Source organism: Loxodonta africana, chromosome 9 (assembly GCF_030014295.1).
Source record: "Loxodonta africana isolate mLoxAfr1 chromosome 9, mLoxAfr1.hap2, whole genome shotgun sequence".
Lineage (NCBI taxonomy): Eukaryota > Metazoa > Chordata > Mammalia > Proboscidea > Elephantidae > Loxodonta > Loxodonta africana.
Genome location: NC_087350.1, coordinates 15,947,601 through 15,970,510, shown reverse-complemented (window position 1 = coordinate 15,970,510; position 22,910 = coordinate 15,947,601). Strand labels below are relative to the sequence as shown.

General features: G+C 38.5%; 1 protein-coding gene across 2 annotated transcripts in view; it reads left to right on the top strand.

The window, feature by feature from the left end:
- CENPP (centromere protein P) overlaps positions 1-22,910 on the top strand; it is a 383,426-nt gene that overhangs the window by 146,236 nt on the left and 214,280 nt on the right. The gene's annotated exons all lie outside the window — the stretch shown is intronic.

The following is a 22,910-nucleotide window of genomic DNA, read 5'->3' as shown; positions in this document are numbered from 1 at the left end:
GGGATAAAGATGTAGCAGTCTGCTTCTGTAAAGATTACAGCCTTGGAAACCCTTTGGGGCAGTTTTTCTCTGTCCTATAGGATCACAACAGTTGGAATCGACTTGATGGCAACGGGTTTATGAGGAGAGAGACTCTGTTATTTTAGCTAGAGAGCTTTTGCCTAGGTAATTTTTTCTTAATATTAAACCAAAAGCTGCCTCCATGTGGCTTCTATTTACTGATTCTTTTGTCTGCCTTTGGGAAGAACATGAAACACTCCCTTCTATGTGATAACTTCGTATACTTAAAAATAGTTACTGTGTTTCCTCTTAGTGTTTTCTGTCCAAGTGTAACTACCCCTTTCAAATTTTCCTCCTATGGAACAGTTGGCAGAATCCAATTATTTTGTCTGACTCTACTTGAATAAAAACCAGTAACCATCCAGTTGATTCTGACTCATGGTGACCCCATGTGTGTCAGAGTAGAACTGTGCTTCATAGGGTTTTCAAAGGGCTGATTTTTTTTTTTTTTTTGGCAGTAGATTACCAAGCATTTCTTCGAAGGCGCCTCTTAAAAACAAAAACAAAAACCCCACTGCCGTCAAGTCAATTCTGACTCATAGTGACCCTATAGGACAGAGTAGAACTGCTCCCATAGGGTTTCCAAGGATCGACTGGTGGATTCAAACTGCCAGCCTTTTGGTTAGCAGCCTGAGCTCTTAACGGCTATACCCACCAGGGCTCCAAGGTGCCTCTAGGTGGACTCAAACCTCCAACCTTTCGATGCAGCCAAGCGTGTTAACCGTTTATACCATACAGGGACTCCTCTACTTGAAAACATACTTCAAATTCCAAACACACACAATATTTACATGCTGTAAAATTTTAGTTTCCAATAGATTATTTTATACATTTTTCTTGCTACCTTCCTAGGTTCCTGCTTTCCATTAGTATTTTTGAGTTCAGTCCTAGATACACAAAGATTAAAATCACACTGCCCCTTCTCCAAGATGTTTAAGTCAAGTGCAAAATCAGAGAGATACGCAGTACAATGCAGTGTAACTGTACCGTATAGAGTAAGGTTGTAAAAGAGGGAGTGTCCATCTCAAGAAAGACAGGGAGGGCTTTACAGAAGATGAACACTTGTTTGAGCTGAAATTTGAGGTTGTGGTTGATAGCAGATTATGCGTTGGATGAAGAGCCTGAAAACTTTCATTTCAGTCCTATGACTTGACGGTCAAGTCACTTAACATACTCAACTTTTGTCTCACCAATGAAATGAAATCATCATGATTCACCTCATATGGTTATTGTTGGGATCATAGGAGATATTCATGTAAAAGTGCTGAAAATTGGAAAGTGCTATCCAAATTGAATAAACATATTAAAGAATTTCTTTTATTCTGCCATTCTCATCCAGGACTCTATGATAGAATTAAACTCTAAAGCCCTAATGCGTCATTAAAACCAGTTGCCCTTGAGCTGATTCCGTTTCATAGTGACCCTATGGATCATTGAATGTAATGAAATAACTTATCTCCTATTCATCTAGTTATTTTTCATCATTGGAATAATTGAGAAAATAGTTATTTAAATCATTTTCTCTGGCAGAACCTCATTTAGGAAAAGATGCTCTAGACCCTAGACCCTAACATCTCAGTCTCTTCTTTATTTTCTTGTCAGAAACTTACAAAATTATAGAATGTAGTTAATTTGGTTTAGTAGTTAAGTAGAGTCAGAGACCCATTATCTCTTTTCCCTCAATGACATTGTCCTCTAGTCCACCTAACCATCACACCCATGCACCCACATCCCGGACCTTGTCATTACTGGAAACTGCAACCCGTTCATACTCTCAGTTTTGAGCATCCTGCACTCTGACCTGCCTTGCTTTCTTTTTCCCAAGAAAATGAAATCAAACAATCGAAAGAAAGTTAGGCAAGTCCCCAACCCTACAGCTCCCCACAGGTCTGCATTTGAGCCCTTTTACTCTGCCTTCCGTTTATTATTTTGGGTGAAGTTTCTGTTCTCCTGCCATCACAGTTGCCCACCAGGTCCCATTTTTTCTTGCCCACTCGAAGACGATGGTCCTCTGAGTCTTGCATTGTCTATTTTTCCTTCTCTGCTCGATCATTCTCAGGAGCATATAAACATACTGTAATTTTCTCCACTGTTTTTTAAAATTTCCCGGAGTCCACAACCTCCTCTAGCTACCAACTGTCTTTCTGCTTCTTTTCATTTGCAAAACTCCTCAAAATAACTTTTTAATTTCCTTCTCTACAATTCCTCCTCTCTTGGACCCACTTTAGTCAAGCTTTGCACTTTACCAAAACTGCACTTGTCAGGATTACCAGTGACCTCCACATTGCTAAAGCTGATGGCCAATTTTGGTCCCTGTTCCATTTCACATATCCGCTGCATTTGACACAGTTGATGGTGCCTTCTTTTAAATACTTCATTTAACCTCTAGGACACAGTATTTTCCTCTTCCTCGCTGGACATTCTTTCTCTGTCTTCTTTGCTGGATCTTCCTCAACTCCCTGAATTCCTGATATTGGAATGTCCTTGGACCTTTTCTCTTCCATGCTCTCCCTTGGTGATCCCATCCAGTTTCCGGGCATTAAATGCCACATAAATGCTAATGCGTTCCAAATCTGTATTTCTGGACCAGTTCTCTCTCCTGAACACGTACCCAACTGTATACTTGATGATCTGCACTAAAATGTCTAATTGTTATCTCAGACTTACTGCGACCAAAGCCAACATTTCCCCTCAGTCTTTCGCATCTTGGTAAATGATAACCTCATCTTTCCTCAAACCAAAAACATTAAGAGTCATACTTGATACTTCTGTGTGTGTGTGTGATATTGTGCATCAATCTAACAGAAAATCCTACTGCATCTATGTTCAAAATACATCTATAATCAATCTGGTTCAAAGCTACCATCTTTACTCACTTGTATTATTACTTATACCCTTGCCTACTTACAGTATATTCTCAACACAGTGATCTTTTAAAAATGTTAGAACACGTTGATTTTCTATTAAAAATCCTCAGGCAACTTCCATTCTTATTGAGAATAAAAGCTGAAGTCCTTACAATGACCTCCCAGGTCCATGGCTCACCCCTATAGGAGTGAACATATCCTGGTGATTTCCCCATTCCTTCAGCCCCAGATCCCTCTTCCTTATTGCTTGAACAAGAAATGCCAAGTATGTTCCCTACTTAGGGTATTTCCACTTAATGTTTTCTCTGCCTAGATGACTTGTTCTCTCCCTTCCTTCGGCTCTTTGTTCCCATGTTACCTTCTCAGTGAGGGCTTCCCTGTAACCACCCTATTTATAATTGCGCACAATTCCATCCTACGAGCCTGCCCTGTCATCTTCCCAGTCTTATTTTTCTTCATGGCACACATCACCATCTGACCTATTATATATTTTGCTGATGTATTTATTTTTTATTTTCCCCCATCTTCACTCCCCACTATTTGAACAAAAATTGTTGTCTGTTTTGTTTAGGTATTTAACAGTTCTTTTGGAAACGCTGGTGACGTAGTGGTTAAGAGCTATGGCTGCTAATCAAAAGGTCAGCCGTTTGAATCCACCAGGCACTCCTTGGAAACTCTATGGGACAGTTCTACGCTGTCCTGCAGGGTCGCTATGAGTCGGAATTGACTTGATGGCACTGTTTTTTTTTTTTAAATATATTACTTCCATTGTTCCATCGTATCCATGAGATTTATGGAGAACATGGCATTTGAACTATTGGGGTTTTTATAGAGGAAGATGGCGAAGATGATTTTCCAGATGGAAGAAATGAGCAAAAACATGGAAGCAACAAAGGGTGAGGTGTTTGGGAAATGGTGACTGACTGTTGGATAAGCAAAATAAAGCTATTAAAGTCAATCCAGACCAGAATGTAGAGGGCCTGAATTCTGACCGAAGGAATTTATATTCTGGCAATGCACACCTCATTTAATATGTTTGAGCTATGTACTTCTATCATCCTTAATATATACACAATTTGTAGCCCTGATGTTCACCCTGCTTTATGCATGCATGGAACAGAAGAGAGTCTTGGGAGGAGGTGGAGTTAAAGAAGTGGGATTTCAGCCCGAAGGGCAATATTCAGAATGAAGCCTGTGCTTCTCTATGTTGTGAGTGTACTGGGTGACCCAGACACTGGGGCTCACTTCCAGTGGGTCTAATTGGGAGTGCTCTTTTACTTAAAAAAAAAAAAAATATATATATATATATATTTTTTTTTTTTTACTTGGTGTAGTTATTGACCTGAAACTAGATAATGCATGGGAACATACTTAGTAAATCACTTTATACCAATTAGTAGTTATCTAGTTAGTTTGTTTGTGTCACTTCAATTAATATTTTCTAGAGTTGTTTCCAAGGGTGAGGCACTATGTTAAATTTGGTGGGGAATACAGAAGTGAAGAAGACTTGGTCCCCTTGTTAAAGAGCATGCAGTTTAGTGGAGGAGAGAGATACAGCAAAACAAACAATGTAAGGCAGTGTTTTGCAAGGCCAGTAGCTTAACCCTGCTTAGGAGAGACAGGGAAGTCTTCGGTAGACATCATTTGACCCAGACTTTTGGAGGTAAGCAAGAATGGGTGTAAAGCATCCTATATGTTTTACTCACTAGTTTTATAATATTTTATGTATTAATTCAATACCATTGTATTACTTATAGCAGTTTTTAAAGTACTTGCCATATTTCATTTTAGTCTCAATATAGCTGTTGGAGTTGGGTTTCTTTTAAGAACTGGCAGATCCCTAAGGTAGATCATGCTTACAGAACCATGAAGTAGAATCAGAGAGGCAAAGACGTGCAGCTATAGTATGTTCAGGCCACGTGTGCACTTTGAAAAGAGCATAGCTTGTGAAAACTCAATCTGAATTTCATCATTGTGTTAAAAACATTCGAAATCATCAATTAGTAACCTTACCGTAGAGAATTAAAGTCATGACTGTATTGTTCAACAATTATGAGGCAATCAGTGTTGGAGAAAAGGAGACCTGGATGATACTTTTCGTACTGTACTTAATCGCGTAAGTTTGATTTGGAATCAGGGCCTCTGAAAATAAAGGGATTCTTAATGTTGTCTCCTTTTGGTCTTGTTGAGCACTTAAGAAGAAAGACTTCCCTAGAATAGCAATTTCTTTTCTAAATCTGAACTCATCTGAGACATTGTCTTCATCCATTAAGATTCTTAACCCCTGTAGCTCAACCTCACCCTACTCCCTTTTTGATAAGTGCAGTTTTCTGATCAGAAATCCATTTCATAACTCACTGTCAATCATCCCATTCCCTGACCACTAATTTCTTGACAGAATCTAGTAGAATGCGTGGTGTGTAAGTGCTCAAAAGATTTGTTGAGTGACTGATTAAATTGAAAAGCGATGGATTATATTTTGTTAGGCATGCTTATCTATCTCTGCTAACGTTGATTATTTCTAGGCATTTATTTTGCCACAGTGCTATCTTTGAGTGAACATAGTCCTAGAGAAATTAGCTATCCTCTTTTCTATTTCACATCTATCACAATATAGTGTATTCTTCACTTTCCCTATTATATTGTCTAATAGAAAAATACCAAACAAATGTAAAAAAGAAACTTAAAGCAAATTAAAATACATGTTACCAGTATTTTTAATTATGCATTAATGTGAATTTTTCATATTATAGTTATAAAAGCTTCTGTCATACCATTTCTCTTACTTGGAGAAAAAGCACTCATACTTTCATCAAGAAAAGTTCTAACTGAAATTATTACTGAAAATACGGTAGAATTTAGTTTTTTTCTGGAAAGTTTAAAGTAATCAGAAAGCCTTACAGCATTTTATTACTTAAAGACTTAATTGTTTTATTGGTATATCATAGAAACTAGTTTTTTTTTTTTTTTTTAGTATATAAAAAACCAAGTATTAGTATATTATTCAGAATTTTTCCCAAAGCAATTTAAAATTTAACTCTGTAAGATCAGTGCACACCACTATTATTACAAGGCCCAAGGAAGTTAGACTCTTTGTGCTAATAAAAATACGAAAGTCCCCAAAACATTTTTAGCCATAGTGCAGTGAAACCTTAATTAACCGAAACCCTAGTAACTAGATCCTTCAGTAGACTGGATTGAGCACTCATATCTTCCCCTTGAGAAAAGAGACAAATGAAAACAAAAACATGCTAATATCAGGGATCTACTCAGTAGAAAAAGTTTGAGAAATTTTTGAAGGAAATTTGTACAAATGCTCATCTTCTGTACAACCAGAATCATTAGCATTGCTCAGACATATGGCTATAAAGCATTTGCTGTTTTTTTCTCATTTAAAAGTGAGATAGACAAGCAGAGAGAGAGAATTGATTCAGATTGAGATCAATTTCTGTAATCTGAGCATTTTCCTTTCATTCAAAGTAAAAAATTGAAACAAAGATTTTTCATTGGGTAAATTTGAAGTAAATTAGAAAATTAAATTTACTTCCTTCCCTGAACATTTTGGCTAAACAAAATTTTAGTGTAGCCTGTAGCAGATTTTCCTCCCAAATTGTGCTTTCATGATAGTTGCAATCTATTTTTAATATTAAACAAATCAAGCAAACTTTTTTATTTTTAACAGTAGGAATAGTTTTTTAAAAATTGAAAATTATCTCATTTTCATACCTGTTGAATTTGCTCTAGTTTTCAGGATTTGATGAATTTGGAATCCATTAAATGAATCAGAAATTCCTAAATTCTTAACTGGGTCTCTTAAAAATCCACAGTAACTGTGTGTCCAGACAGGACTGTCCCTTGAATTACTCTACCCAGTTAAGCAAATATAATCTGCTTGAAAAACACTTGGGTTGACTTAAAATTATGCATTTCTTTTTATTACACAAAACTTTGTGGATTCAAATTAAAACGTTTGTATTTTTTGATCAGACTTACGTGGCTTACTTCTTTCTTTCTCCCCTTAATTTTGGTTTGAGGTGTGGCAAGAATTTCCTCTAATATGAAAGGCAAACAGAATGAAATGAAACAGCATGCCCTGATTACTGTTGTTATTTTCATTTTCATGCCAAAGAACTCTTCAAATTAAGGTCTACTGTAGCTTGGAACTTAGTGTCTTAGCAGTTTAAGGTGGAACTTGAGAGTTGTTTTGAGCCACTTGGTTCTCAAGACACCTTGTGTGCACACTGATGCTACTGTTTATTAAGACTAGCATTCACGATTAGAAACGTAGCGTTACACATTTAGTTTGTTTTGAAAATGAAATAGATTGTCATTGGTTATACAGATGGAATATATACCTTTTCCAGACAGACTTAGACTTTCTTTTTTGCTATTCCTTTTCTCGCCTTTTTCCCCAATATACCCACTAGAATGGCTCTGAGAAACCTTTGAAAAATCGAGATTAATCCCTTGGTTATGGAAATCAGTGTCTTGTTCTAAGAAGGTATCTCTTTGATTTGCCTGGTTTTGATCCCTGGGCGGTATAATCAGTTTGTGCTCAGCTACTTATCTAAAGGTTGGCAGTATGAACCCACCCAGTTACATTGTGGAAGAAAGGCCTGGTGATTTAGCTTAAAGATTATAGCCAAGAAAACTCTATGGGGCAGCTATACCCTATACTTCAACACTCGGGGTTGCTATGAGTCAAAATCAACTTAACAACAACGGATTTTTTTTTTTTTTTGAGTACTACATAAAATAGTTTTATAGTGTTGAATAAAATAGAGGCTTCTGTTGACCAATCATTATTGCCTTTATTTTGTGGATGTAGAAAATTTCCTCATTTCCTTGAGCTATCTTTCCTGAAGAATAATAGTTAACTGCTTAAATGCTAAATTTTTACACTAAAGTTTTCATACTTGAAACAGAATTAATCTGTGTGTCTTGGCACTAGACTTTTAGTTCATTCTTTGGCAGATTATTTCAAGCCTTTGCATACCAATAAGGTAAATTCTAGAGTTCTTTTTTGTTTCTTCAAAATAATGTTTTACATTAAGTTTTTACAAAGAGCTCACAAGATGTATTTTGTAATACTTCAGATTTTAAAAAAGTACAGAGAGAGTGGGTCAAGGGATACATTGACAACATTTTTAAAAAATGTAGTCTATTATTTAAAACATTGGTATGCAAAACGTGGCAAGCCACATTTGGGCCAGGATTTCATCTTGTTACTAATCTTTTCCATATGTTTCCTGTTAGTTTCTTTGTTTTTAAACCCCAGGCTGCTACACTAAGGAAAAGGCAGCAAATCTGTGTACTTATTCCAGAAATTATTTTACATTTCCTTGTAGTTCTTTTGGAAGATTAGTTTAAAACCAACAGCTTGTAACTAAAAATGCACAAACAGCAGAAGATAAACTAGATAACTGGCACCTCCTAAAAATTTAATACTTATGCTCATGAAAAGACTTTACCAAAAGACTAAAAAGAGAGCCTAGAGACAGGGAAAATATTTTAGGCAATGACATATCTGACAAGGGTCCAATCTCTAAAATACATAGAAAACTTCAGCACTTCAACAACAAAAAGACAAACAATCCAATCAAAAAATGGGCAAAGGACATGGACACATCACCAAAGAAGACACTGAGGTGGCTAACAAACACATGAAGAGACACTCACGATCATTAAACATTAAAGAGATGCAAATCTAAACTGCAGTGAGACACTATCTCATCCCTACAAAAATGGCACTGATCCAAAAGACATAAAACAACAAATGCTGGAGAGGTTGTGGGGAGGTTGGAACCCTTATACACCACTGGTGGGATTGTTAAATGGTATGACCGCTACAAAAAACAGTGTGGTGCTTCCTCAAAAAGCCTGAAATAGAAATACCATGTGACCCAACAATCCCACTCCTAGGCATCTATCCTAGAGAAATAACAGCAGTGACATACACATATGCACACCCATGTTCATTGCAGCATTATTCACAACAGCAAAAAGATGGAAACAACCTAAGTGTCCATCAGTGAATGAATGGATAGACAAAACATGGTACATAAATACAATAGAATAGTATGTAATGATTAAGAATAATGATGAGTCCATGAAACATAACATGGAAGAATCTGAAGGACATTATGCTGAGTGAAATAAGTCAGTCACAAAAGGACAAATATTGTGTGATACCAGTTTTATAAAAAGTCAAGAATAGATTTCCACACAGAAAGCAACATTCTTTGATGGGTACCAGGGATGGGAGAAGTAGGGTGGGAGAATCACTTGCTAGATAGTAGTTGTTGTTGTTAGGTGCCATTGAGTCAGTTCCATCTCATAGTGACCCTATGTGTAACAGAATGAAACACTGCCCCATGCTGTCTACTAGACAGTAGATGGGTATTAATTCTGGTGAAGGGAAAGGCAATATACAATAAGGGGGAGTTTAAGCACAACATGATCAAAGTAACTGAAGACACTGAGAGGTACGTAAGAATAAAGGACAATTACGTTAATTCTATAACATGTACAATTCTGCAACAACAGTAATAGCAATCAAAAATTTGTGAGTGGATACATAGGTAAATATGTATGCGTATAGGTGTTAGAGGGCAAATGGGAATACATACACGTGCGTATATAGGTATGGTTGTGAATATTTGTAGATACATATTTGTATGTTATATATATATATATAAGAGTACATAGTGGGTACAGTTATAGAAACTTCTTAGATATATCCAAACACCATGTGGGACTGAGTTACTGGGCTTGAAGTCTAAGGACCATAGTCTTGGTGAACATCTAGGTCAATTGACATAATTCATAAAGATAATGTGCTACATCCTAGTTTGGTGAGTAGTGTCTAGGTCTTAAAAGCATGTGAGCAGCCAGTTAAGATACAACTATTGGTCTCTTCCAGTTTAGAGCAAAGGAGAGTGAAGGAAACCAAAGACTCAAGGAAGCAATTTGCCCACAGGACTAATGGCCCACACAAACTACAGCCTTCTCTAGTCTGAGACTAGAAGAACTAGATGGTGCCCGGCTACCATTACCAACTATTCTAACCGAGGATATAATAGAAGGTCCTGGATAAAATGGCAGAAAAATGTAGAATAAAACTCAAATTCCTGAAAGACCAGATTTATTAGACTGATAGAGACTAGAGGAACCCCCAAGACTATTGACCTAAGACACCCTTTTAACCGGAAAATGAAGCCACTCACAGAGGTCACCTTTCAGCCAAATATTAGATTGGCCTATAAAATAAACAGTAACACCCATGAAGAATGTGCTTCTTAGAACAATTAACTATATGAGACCAAATGGGCAGCATTTTCTGAAAAGCAAAGATGAGAAGGCAAGTAGGGGCAGGGAACTGGAGGAATGAAAATGGTGAAGACAGAGTGGAGATGAGACCAATGTCACAGAAGAAATTGTGTATAAATTGTTGAACAGGAAACTAATTTGCTGTGTAAACTTTTACCTAAAACAAAATGAAGTGTTTTAAAAAACAAAAGACACTACAATAAAAATCTCATTTTATTAGAAAAAAACCAAACCAAAAAAATCAATAGCTGTTTTAGGCTGGGTTCTCTAGAGAAGTAAAACCAATAAGGCATATAAATGCCTATATAGAGAGATTTATATGAAGGAAATGGCTTACGTGGTTGTAGAGGCTGAAATGTCCCAAATCCACGGCTCAGGCTGGAGGCTTCTCCTGATCCACGTAGCCACAGGGACTGGCGAACCTAAGATCGACAGGTCAGACAGCAGGGCTCTTGCTCACAGGCTGCGAAGACTGACGAATCCCAAGATCAACAGGCAAGACCACAGGTAGCTGCTAGCTGAAGTCCCAAGAAGTGGAGGTCAGATGAACAGGAGCCAGCTGCAGGATCCAGAGTGAGAAAAAGCCCAGGAGCCTTGCCAGAGAGTCCACTTACATTTGATGCAGCCCATATCCCCAAGGAAACTCCCTTTCAACTGATTGACTCCTCACAACAGATCCCATCATGGAGGTGATCAAATTATATCAGATCTCATCATGGAAATGATTGCATCTCATACGACTGCCAAACTGTATCATATCTGTCAAACTACTGAGAATCATGGCCAGCCAAGTTGACACATAACCTTAACCATCATAACAGCTTAATTTGTATATAATTCCTCATTTAACTCTGATTTGAACTTAAGATAGTGATTATGTTGTTTCTGTGTCCAACAAATGCAATAAATAAAAAAATAAGAAGGCCTGTTTATCAATAGATGGCTAGCTTACACAGAATTAAAAATATCTAAAAATTTGAACAGTGTCTATCATATCTAAATGTTCAGGTTGGCAAGTGTTGTGAATGGGGGAGCTGATGGTTAGTCAGGCCTTAAAAGAAAAATAGGAGTTTAAGTGATAGTTTATGATAGATCACTCTTTTAGTTAGGTGGTCGTAATTGTCATATGCCTTTTCCTCACTTATTGACTATCTTGTTATCTGACATTTCACATTTATGATAATGATAAAATTCTACTATCTGACTATTTTTCACATTAATGACACACATCAGGCAGCAACAAACACAGCAGTGGGTAACACTGGGTGTGATGTTTAGGTTTTGCGCCATCTTGGCTGGGCTGTGATTCTCAGTAGTTTGGCAGTTATGTAATGATGTAATTTGGCAGTTATGTAGTGGTGTAGTCTTCCTCCATTTTGTGATCTGATGTAGTCATCCTGCATTTTCACATAATGCTGATTTTCCATAATGACCTGGTCTTTGGAGCCTAACCATATCAATAAGTGAGTAGAGGGTATAATTGTAGGGAGAAGTCAGTTGAATTGGTGAAGTCTAAATTATAGATTATTCTAGGATTGTACTTTGAAGTTTTTGCAGTATCTCAAAGCTGAATAACATGGCGCTAGACAGGAAATGTCCAACTGAGATCTACTTAATTAAGGTTGTAAGCATATGGATTTGTCATTCATTCAACTAATATTTAGTGAGCACCTACTTTGTGCAAGTCAATTTCAGTTTCTGGGTACACAGCGGTGAAAGTCGCCACTGTCATGGAGCTTATATTGTAATGGAGGAAAACAGAAAATAAACATGTATCAAGTGGCGATGAGTGTGCAACGGAGGAAAATAAGGCAAGGATAAAGAAATAAAAATGAATGGGGCACAGAGGGATGGGTTAATAATTCTGTCACCGTTGTAAATGTATACTGGAATAGAACATTAACTGTGTGGGGGATGCTGGAGTTCCTGGACTGTACAAGCAATTAAGCTTGGCTAGTAACCAAAAAAAAGGTTGACAGTTCAAATCCACCCAGATGTGCCTCTGAGGAGAGCCCTTATGATCTACTTTGGAAAGATCACAGCCATTGAAAGACCTGTATGGCACAGTTCTACTCTGAAACACATGGGGTTGCCATGAGTCAGAATCAAATGAAGACAACTGATTTGGTTTTGGTTTTATGGTGAATGGTGGGAGCCAAATTTATCATTGCTGGAGTAGGAATTTATAGATAAGGAAGGGGAGGAAGCCAGAATGATGCGGTAATGGATTAGAGTTGGAACATCAGTTTGATCTCCTGTTTAGCTTAATATACAGATGATTACAAATAAAAGTAATTATGTACGTGTGTGTATACATGGTTAGGACATATTTATATTTCCTTGCTCTGTCAGCTGAGAGGGCCCGGAAACAATGACACCACAATAGCAACAAACACACCTAGAGCCCAAATCTTGGTTTCTAACACGATTCTCCAATAGAAGGAACCAGGGCCCCTAGGATAAAATGACTGGTTCTAGGACTGGGACGGGGAATATATATGTGCCTAGAGCATCTTATTTTTTAGGGCATTTTATGGAGCCCTGGTGGTGCAGTGGTTAAGAGCTCGGCTACTAACCAAAAGATTGGCAGTTCGAATCCACAAGCCACTCCTTGGAAACCCTGTGGGGCAGTTCTACTCTCTGTCCTTCAGGGTCACTGTGAGTCAGAATTGACTCTACTGCAATGGGATTTTTTTTTTTTTTTTAAAGTAACACCAGAAGGTAAGAAAATACTTGAAAAAGTAAGAGGTGGGTACTATTTTAAGTAGTTTAGCAAAGATCTGCATGTAGTTAGGAGTAAGCCAGGCTGGTATCAGACAGGCAAAAGATCAGTGTGGCTGGAGCACAGTGGCCTAAGAGGAGAGTGGTAGGAGTTATAGAGGCAGCCAGGGCTAGAATCAAGGTAAACATGCTGCTGACATGCTGGAAGGTACTAGTCTCCTAGGATTCTAATATACAGTCGTGTTTACAAGGCAAATATGGCATTTAGCTGTTAAACTATTTCTGTAAGAAGGACAGTTTAGGAAGTTCTACAGAAGTAATCAGAAAACTAAATGTCACATTTGCCCAGCAAAGATGATACATCTTTTTGGGTATCTGTGCCTAGACACTATGAGGAGCATATGCTACTAAACTCATGATCAACCCTCATAAGCTAACTTGTCCCCAGTGTTCAGTAAATGATGCCATCATCTCACCCCTACCTATTCCCTTACATAAGCCAGAAGCTTGGGAATTATCTAAATCAGTGCTTCCCAAAATGTGGTAGGAGGTCCACCAGCATCAGAATTATCAGGAGTGCTTATTAAAAATTCAGGTTCCAGGGTCCCTACACTCTAGATATATGAAATCAAAATCTTCAGGGATGGGGCCCAGGAATTTCCAATTTTATCAAGCTTCCCAGTACCACAAAAATTTGAGAACCACTCATCTAAATTGCCTTCTCCCTTTCTTTCAAATTTGGTCTAAATTCTCTGTATTCTGTTCTGTTGTTGTTGTTGTTAGGTGCTGTCAGGTCATAGCAACCCTACGCACAACAGAACGAAACACTGCCCAGTCCTGCTCTATCCTCACAATCATTGTTATGCTTAAGCCCATTGGTGCAGCCACCGTGTCAGTCCATGTTGTTGAGGATCTTGCTCTTTTTTGCTGACCCTCTACTCTACCAAGTATGATGTCTTCTCCAGGGACCAGCCTCTCCTGATAATATGTCCTAGTGTATGAGACAAAGTCTTGCCATCCTTGCTTCTAATGAGCATTCTGGCTATACTTCTTTGTATTCTGCTATGTAAATATCGTTTTAATTTGTCCATGTCTCTTGGTCTTCACTGCCACCTCATCTTTCTAGTGGCCAGCATCTCTCACTCATGTGTATTCAGTAGTTTCCTGGTGTACCTGTGTTCATACATCTTCTTCTCCAATCTTATTCTATATAAAAGAAATCCAATTATACAATTCTTCTGCTTAAAATCCTCTAATAGTGCCTCATCATTTCAGTTAAGTTCCAGTCATGACCTTCAAGGCTTGGAAGGACCTGACCTTGGCCTACCTCTCTAGCCTGTTCTTTTACCATATGAATCGTGCCACTATTGATTTCTGGTGTATATCCATACTGGTCTTTTTACTTTCAGAGGCTCTACCTGCCATGTTCTTACTTAACCTTTGCATGGTCTTTTTCCTCTATGTGTAATGCTGGACCTATACATTACAACCTTTTTGCTACCTAACTCCTACTTACGTTTCAGATGCCAGCTTATCCTACTTGAATTCAATTAAGTATGTCATTATTTGTTTAATTTCTCTTCCTGGCTAGAATCTTTCTTATGCACCACTATGTCCACAAATTATCCGCACATTGTATGTGTTTAATAAATATTATTTGAGTGAATGAATACACACTACCCTCCAAGAATAGCCCTGTTCTCCATTTTGAAACATCTTTCTAATTTCTTGCCTGCTCGAGGAAAGAATCCCTCTAGGTGAACTATCCTGGTACCATTCCATGGATTAGCTACTCTGTTTTCTTGCTGTCAACTCCTTCATCAGCTGATCAGTTGACCTCATATGCCCTATATGTGGAACAAGCACCTATTAATGTAAAAACTTGAATACAGTCAGTAACATTGTGAGAAAAATACAATTGGCAAGTTAAGTGGCTGAAATCAATACAAGAGAGAAAAGGGAAAGAAGAAATGAGAAAAGGGAAGGAAGAAATGAGTAATTGTGATCTTTAACTCAACATTTAAATCACTTCCGGAGGGTTTTTTTTGAATTTACTTTGTTACTGTTAAGAATATATACAGCAAAACATATACCAATTTAATAGTTTCTACATGTACAATTGAATGACACTGACTACATTCTTTGAGTTGTGAATCCTCCTACTTTGTTCACCTTTTCAAGATTGCTTTGGCTATTTGGGGCCTCTTGTCATGCCACATAAATTTGAGGATTGGCATTTCCATTTCTACAAAAATGCTGTTAAAATTTTAATGGGGATTGTGTTGAAACTATAGAATCTATAGATTGCTTTGGGTAGTATTGACATATTAACAATATTAAGTTTTCCAAATCATGAACACTGAATGACTTCCCATTTATTTAGGTCTTCTTTAATTTCTGTTAGTATCATTTTATAGTTTTCATATTCGAAGTCTTTCACCTCCCTGGTTAAATTTTTTTTTATATACTAAGTTTTATTGAGCTTTAAGTGAATCTTTACAAATCAAGTCAGTGTGTCACATATAAGCTTATATACACCTTACTCCTTACTCCCACTTACTCTCCCCCTAATGAGTAAGCCCTTCCAGTCTCTCCTTTCATCACAATTTTGCCAGTTTCTAACCCTCTCTACCCTCCTATCTCCCCTCCAGACAGGAGATGCCAACACAGTCTCAAGTGTCCACCTGATACAAGTAGCTCACTCTTCATCAGCATCTCTCTCCTACCCATTGTCCAGTCCCTTCCATGTCTGATCAGTTGTCATCAGGAATGGTTTCTGTCCTGGGCCAACAGAAGGTTTGGGGACCATGACCGCCGAGATTCCTCTAGTCTCAGTCAGACCATTAAGTATGGTCTTTTTATGAGAATTTGGGGTCTGCATCCCACTGTTCTCCTGCTCCCTCAGGGGTTCTCTGTTGTGTTCCCTGTCAGGGCAGTCATCGGTTGTGGCCACGCACCATCTAGTTCTTCTGGTCTCAGGATGATGTAAGTGTCTGGTTCATGTGGCCCTTTCTGTCTCTTGGGCTCATAGTTATCGTGTGACCTTGGTGTTCTTCATTCTCCTTTGATCCAGGTGAGTTGAGACCAGTTGATGCATCTTAGATGGCCGCTTGTTAGCATTTAAGACCCCAGCCGCCACATTTCAAAGTGGGATGCAGAATGTTTTCATAATAGAATTATTTTGCCAATTGACTTAGAAGTCCCCTTAAACCATGGTCCCCAAACCCCCGCCCTTGCTCCGCTGACCTTTGAAGCATTCAGTTTATCCTGGAAACTTCTTTGCTTTTGGTCCAGTCCAGTTGAGCTGACCTTCCCTGTATTAAGTATTGTCCTTCCCTTCACCTAAAGTAGTTCTTATCTACTAACTAATCAGTAAATAACCCTCTCCCACCCTCCCTCCCTCCCCGCCTCCTAACCACAAAAGTATGTGTTCTTCTCAGTTTATACTATTTCTCAAGATCTTATAATAGTGGTCTTATATAATATTTGTCCTTTTGCCTCTGACTAATTTCACTCAGCATAATGCCTTCCAGGTTTCTCCATGTCATCAAATGTTTCACTGATTCGTCACTGTTCTTTTTTTTTATTTTTGTTTTATTAACTTTTATTGAGCTTCAAGTGAACGTTTACAAATCAAGTCAAACTGTCACATATAAGTTATATACACCTTACTCCGTACTCCCACTTGCTCTCCCCCTAATGAGTCAGCCGTTCCAGTCTCTCGTGACAATTTTGCCAGCTTCCAACTCTCTCTATCCTCCCATCCCCTCTCCAGACAGGAGATGCCAACACAGTCTCAAGTGTCCACCTGATACAAATAGCTCACTCTTCATCAGCATCTCTCTCCTACCCACTGTCCAGTCCCTTTCATGTCTGGTGAGTTGTCTTCGGGAGTGGTTCCTGTCCTGGGCCAACAGAAGGTTTGGGGACCATGTCCGCCGGGATTCCTCTAGTCTCAGTCAGACCATTAAGTATGGTCTTTTTATGAGAATTTGGGGTCTGCATCCCTCTGATCTCCTGCTCCCTCAGGGGTTCTCTGTTGTGTTCCCTGTCAGGGCAGTCATCCGTTGTGGCCACGCACCAACTAGTTCTTCTGGTCTCAGGATGATGTAGGTCTCTGGTTCATGTGGCCCTTTCTGTCTCTTGGGCTCTTAGTTATCGTGGGACCTTGGTGTTCTTCATTCTCCTTTGCTCCAGGTGGGTTGAGACCAATTGATGCATCTTAGATGGCCGCTTGTTAGCATTTAAGACCCCAGACACCACATTTCAAAGTGGGATGCAGAATGTTTTCGTAATAGAATTATTTTGCCAATTGACTTAGAAGTCCCCTTAAACCATGGTCCCCAAACCCCCGCCCTTGCTCCGCTGACCTTTGAAGCATTCAGTTTATCCTGGAAACTTCTTTGCTTTTGGTCCAGTCCAGTTGAGCTGACCTTCCCTGTATTGAGTGTTGTCCTTCCCTTCACCTAAAGCAGTTCTTACCTACTAACTAATCAGTAAATAACCCTCTCCCACCCTCCCTCCCTACCCCCCTCGTAACCACAAAAGTATGTGTTCTTCTCAGTTTATACTATTTCTCAAGATCTTATAATAGTGGTCTTATACAATATTTGTCCTTTTGCCTCTGACTCATTTCGCTCAGCATAATGCCTTCCAGGTTCCTCCATGTTATGAAATGTTTCAGAGATTCGTCACTGTTCTTTATCGACGCGTAGTATTCCATTGTGTGAATATACCACAATTTATTTACCCATTCATCCGTAGATGGACACCTTGGTTGCTTCCAGCTTTTTGCTATTGTAAACAGAGCTGCAATAAACATGGGTGTGCATATATCTGTTTGTGTGAAGGCTCTTATTTCTCTAGGGTATATTCCGAGGAGTGGGATTTCTGGGTTGTATGGTAGTTCTATTTCTAACTGTTTAAGAAAATGCCAGATAGATTTCCGAAGTGGTTATACCATTTTACATTCCCACCAGCAGTGTATAAGAGTTCCAATCTCTCTGCAGCCTCTCCAGCATTTATTATTTTGTGTTTTTTGGATTAATGCCAGCCTTGTTGGAGTGAGATGGAATCTCATTGTGGTTTTAATTTGCATTTCTCTAATGGCTAATGATCAAGAGCATTTTCTCATGTATCTGTTAGCTGCCTGAGTATCTTCTTTAGTGAAGTGCATGTTCATATCCTTTGCCCACTTCTTGATTGGGTTGTTTGTCTTTTTGTGGCTCAGTGTTAACGGAATCATATTTTAGAGATCAGGCGCTGGTCGGAGATGTCATAGCTGAAAATTCTTTCCCAGTCTGTAGGTGGTCTTTTTACTCTTTTTTTTTTATTTTTATTAAGCTTCAAGTGAACATTTACCATTCCGATCAGTCTGTCACATGTAGGTTTACATACATCTTACTCCCTTCTCCCACTTGCTCTCCCCCTATTGAGTCAGCCCTTACAGTCTCTCGTTTCGTGCCAATTTTGCCATCTTCCCTCTCTCTCTATCTTCCCATCCCCCCTCCAGTCAAGAGTTGCCTACACACTCTCCCGTGTCCACCTGATTTAATTAGCTCACTCTTCATCAGCATCTCTCTCCCCCCCACTGACCAGTCCTTTTCATGCGTGATGATTTGTCTTCGGGGATGGTTCCTGTCCTGTGCCATCAGAAGTTCTGGGGAACATTGTCTCTGGGATTCCTCTAGTTGCAATCATACCATTAGGTGTGGTCTTTTAGTGAGAATTTGGGGTCTGTATCCCATTGGTCTCCTGCTCCCTCAGGAGTTGTCTGTTGTGCTCCCTGACAGGACAGACATCGATTGTGGCTGGGCACCAACTAGTTCTTCTGGTCTCAGGATAATGTAGGTCTCTGGTTCATATGGCCCTTTCTGTCTCTTGGGTTCTTAGTTGTCGTGTGACCTTGGTGTTCTTCCTTTGCCTTTGCTCCAGGTGGGTTGAGACCAATTAATGTATTTTAGATGGCCGCTTGTTGGCATTTAGGACCCCAGGCGCCACAATTCAAAGTGGGATGCAGAGTGTTTTCATAATAGAATTGTTTTGCCCATTGACTTAGAAGTCCCCTCAAACCAAGTTCCCCAGACCCCAGCCCCTGCTTCGCTGACCTTTGAAGCTTTCATTTTATCCCGGAAACCTCTTTACTTTTAATCCTGTCCAATTAGGCTGACCTTCCTTGTTTTGAGTGTTGTCTTTCCCTTCACCCAAAGCAGTTCTTATCTACAGATTGATCAATAAAAAGCCCTCTCCCTCCCTCCCTCCCCCCTTTGTAACCACAAAAGTATGTGTTCTTTTCCGTTTTTTCTATTTCTCGAGATCTTATAATAGTGGTCTTATACAATATTTGTCCTTTTGCAACTGACTCATTTCGCTCAGCATAATGCCTTCCAGATTCCTCCATGTTATGAAATGTTTCTGAGATTCGTCACTGTTCTTTATCGATGCGTAGTATTCCATTGTGTGAATATACCACAATTTATTTACCCATTCGTCCGTTGATGGACATCTTGGTTGCTTCCAGCTTTTTGCTATTGTAAACAGAGCTGCAATAAACATGGGAGTGCATATATCTGTTTGTGTGAAGGCTCTTGTATCTTTAGGGTATATTCCGAGGAGTGGGATTTCTGGGTTGTATGGTAGTTCTATTTCTAACTGTTTAAGATAACGCCAGATGGATTTCCAAAGTGGTTGTACCATTTTACAATCCCACCAGCAGTGTATGAGAGTTCCAATCTCTCCGCAGCCTCTCCAACATTTATTATTTTGTGTTTTTTGAATTAATGCCAGTCTAGTTGGTGTGAGATGGAATCTCATCGTAGTTTTAATTTGCATTTCTCTAATGGCTAATGATCGAGAGCATTTTCTCATGTATCTGTTGGCTGCCTGAATATCTTCCTTAGTGAAATGTGTGTTCATATCCTTTGCCCACTTCTTGATTGGGTTGTTTGTCTTTTTGTGGTTGAGTTTTGACAGAATCATGTAGATTTTAGAGATCAGGCACTGGTCTGAGATGTCATAGCTGAATATTCTTTCCCAGTCTGTAGGTGGTCTTTTTACTCTTTTGGTGAAGTCTTTAGATGAGCATAGGTGTTTGATTTTTAGGAGCTCCCAGTTATCTGGTTTCTCTTCATCATTTTTGTTAATGTTTTGTATTCTGTTTATGCCCTGTATTAGGGCTCCTAGGGTAGATCCTATTTTTTCTTCCATGATCTTTATCGTTTTAGTCTTTATGTTTAGGTCTTTGATCCACTTGGAGTTAGTTTTTGTGCATGGTGTGAGGTATGGGTCCTGTTTCATTCTTTTGCAAATGGATATCCAGGTATGCCAGCACCGTTTGTTAAAAAGACTATTATTTGCCCAATTGACTGACACTGGTCCTTTGTCAAATATCAGCTGCTCATACGTGGATGGATTTATATCTGGATTCTCAATTCTGTTCCATTGGTCTATGTGCCTGTTTTTGTACCAGGACAGGCTGTTTTGACTACTGTGGCTATATAATAGGTTCTAAAATCAGGTAGAGTGAAGCCTCCCACTTTCTTCTTCTTTTTCAGTAATGCTTTACTTATCTGAGGCTTCTTTCCCTTCCATATGAAGTTGGTGATTTGTTTCTCCATCACGTTAAAAAATGTCATTGGAATTTGGATCAGAAGTGCATTGTATGTATAGATGGCTTTTGGTAGAATAGACATTTTTACGCTAAGTCTTCCTATCCATCAGCAAGCTATGTTTTTCCACTTAAGTAGGTCCTTTTTAGTTTCTTGTAGTAGTACTTTGTAGATTTCTTTGTGTAGGTCTTTTACATCCTTGGTAAGATTTATTCCTAAGTATTTTATCTTCTTGGGGGCTACCGTGAATGGTATTGATTTGGTTGTTTCCTCTTCGATGTTCTTTTTGTTGATGTAGAGGAATCCAAGTGATTTTTGTATGTTTATCTTATAACTTGAGACTCTGCCAAACTCTTCTATTAGTTTCAGTAGTTTTCTGGAGGATTCCTTAGGGTTTTCTGTGTATAAGATCATATCATCGGCAAATAGAGATAATTTTAATTTCTGCTTGCCAATCTGGATGCCCTTTATTTCTTTGTCTAGCCTAATTGCTCTGGCTAGGACCTCTAGCACAATGTTGAATAAGAGCGGTGATAAAGGGCATCCTTGTCTGGTTCCTGTTCTCAAGGGAAATGCTTTCAGGCTCTCTCCATTTAGAGTGATGTTGGCTGTTGGCTTTGTATAGATGCCCTTTATTATGTTGAGGAATTTTCCTTCAGTTCCTATTTTGGTGAGAGTTTTTATCATAAATGGGTGTTGGACTTTGTCAAATGCCTTTTCTGCATCAATTGATAAGATCATGTGGTTTTTGTCTTTTGTTTTACTCATATGGTGGATTACATTAATGGTTTTTTTAATATTAAACCAGCCGTGCATACCTGGTATAAATCCCACTTGGTCGTGGTGGATTATTTTTTCGATATGTTGTTGAATTGTATTGGCTAGAATTTTGTTGAGGATTTTTGCATCTATGTTCATGAGGGATATAGGTCTGTAATTTTCTTTTTTTGTGATGTCTTTACCTGGTTTTGGTATCAGGGAGATGGTGGCTTCATAGAATGAGTTGGGTAGTATTCCGTCATTTTCTATGCTTTGAAATACCTTTAGTAGTAGTGGTGTTAACTCTTCTCTGAAAGTATGGTAGAACTCTGCAGTAAAGCCATCCGGGCCAGGGCTTTTTTTTTTTGGGAGTTTTTTCATTACCGTTTCAATCTCTGTTTTTGTTATGGGTCTATTTAGTTGTTCTACTTCTGATTGTGTTAGTTTAGGTAGGTAGTGTTTTTCCAGGAATTCATCCATTTCTTCTAGGTTTGCAAATTTGTTATAGTACAATTTTTCATAATAATATGATAGGATTCTTTTAATTTCAGTTGGGTCTGTTGTGATGTGGCCCATCTCATTTCTTATTGGGTTATTTGTTTCCTTTCCTGTATTTCTTTAGTCAGTCTGGCCAATGGTTTATCAATTTTGTTAATTTTTTTTGAACAACCAGCTTTTGGCTTTGTTAATTCTTTCAATTGTTTTTCTGTTCTCTAATTCATTTAGTTCAGCTCTAATTTTTATTATTTGTTTTCTTTTAGTGCCTGATGGATTCTTTTGTTGCTCACTTTCTATTTGTTCAAGTTGTAGGGACAGTTCTCTGATTTTGGCTCTTCTTTTTGTATGTGTGCATTTATAGAGATAAATTGGCCTCTGAGCACTGCTTTTGCTGTGTCCCAGAGGTTTTGATAGGAAGTATTTTCATTCGTGTCGCATTCTATGAATTTCTGTGTTCCCTCCTTAAAGTCTTCTATAACCCAGTCTTTTTTCAGGAGGGTATTGTTCAGTTTCCAAGTATTTGATTTCTTTTCCCTAATTTTTCTGTTATTGATTTCCATTTTTGTGGCCTTGTGGTCTGAGAAGATTTCTTTGTAATATTTCGATGTTTTGGATTCTGCAAAAGTTTGTTTTATGACCTAATATGTGGTCTATTCTAGAGAATGTTCCATGTGCGCTAGAAAAAAAAGTATACTTTGCAGCAGTTGGGTGGAGAGTTCTTTATAAGTCAATGAGGTCAAGTTGGTTGATTGTAGCAATTAGGTCTTCCATGTCTCTATTGAGCTTCTTACTGGATGTCCTGTCCTTCTCCAAAAGTGGTGTGTTGAGGTCTCCTAGTATAATTTTGGAGGTGTCTATCTCACCTTTCAGTTCCGTTAAAATTTGTTTATGTCTGTTGCAGCCCTGTTATTCGGTGCATAAATATTTAATATGGTTATATATTCTGGTCTATTGTCCCTTTAACTAACTTGTATTGTCGCACATCCCCTGTATTCCTCTCCATATGGCAGTTCTGTGCCACGTGTATTTAGTCCCTCTTTTTGATTATTGTGGTCTTTGACATATTGAC